The 643-nt window shown below is 40.6% G+C and overlaps 1 non-coding gene across 1 annotated transcript; it reads left to right on the forward strand.

Annotated features, from left to right (window-relative positions):
• The first annotated feature begins 450 nt into the window (after nucleotides 1-450).
• On the forward strand, nucleotides 451-524 carry TRNAS-GCU. Its single transcript has one exon. It is a non-coding gene; the product is annotated as a tRNA-Ser (tRNA).
• The last annotated feature ends 119 nt before the right edge of the window (nucleotides 525-643 follow it).

Here is a 643-nt window from a genome sequence, read left to right on the forward strand (position 1 = left end):
AGTGGGATTTGAACCCATGCCCTCTGATCCCGCATTGATTTGAGAGTAGAATGAAGAATAACTTATAAGTGTCTGTAAACATCTCTAGTAGCGTGTTTTTAAACTGTGATTCTGACGACGATTTGTTTCGGTAAAAAATGGACAATATTTTGTAGTGGCTTGAAATGGGAACGAAGCATTCCTTAGAAGAGTGTGGAAACCTCTCCCTGGTAGACTCATTTTAGAATTGTAAGTAAGGCTGATGATGATACGTAATGGGCAAAATCGGACAATATTTGTTAGCGGTGGGTTTGGGCTATTACGAAAGCTATCAAAGTAAGTCACCAAGCGTTGTGCCAGCAAGGACATTGGGCCCCAAGGAGGGTGGATTGTGAGATCCAACATTGGTTGGAGAGGGGATGAAACATTCCTTATAAGGATGTGGTGGGCTTGAGCTATTACGAAGAATTAGCTGGAATAGCTTAGTTGGTTAGAGCGTGTGGCTGCTAACCAAAAGGTTAAAGGTTCAAACCCTCCTTCTAGCGATGGTAATAAGTCTACCTACTCTAAATGAACTTTGAGGTGGAGTGTGAATGATATCAACCTTTTGATCGGTTATATATTTGCTTATTATGTTATGACTTGTTAGGATGTTATGGTACTT

This window comes from Cucurbita maxima, unplaced genomic scaffold, assembly GCF_002738345.1.
Source record: "Cucurbita maxima cultivar Rimu unplaced genomic scaffold, Cmax_1.0 Cma_Scf07403, whole genome shotgun sequence".
NCBI lineage: Eukaryota > Viridiplantae > Streptophyta > Magnoliopsida > Cucurbitales > Cucurbitaceae > Cucurbita > Cucurbita maxima.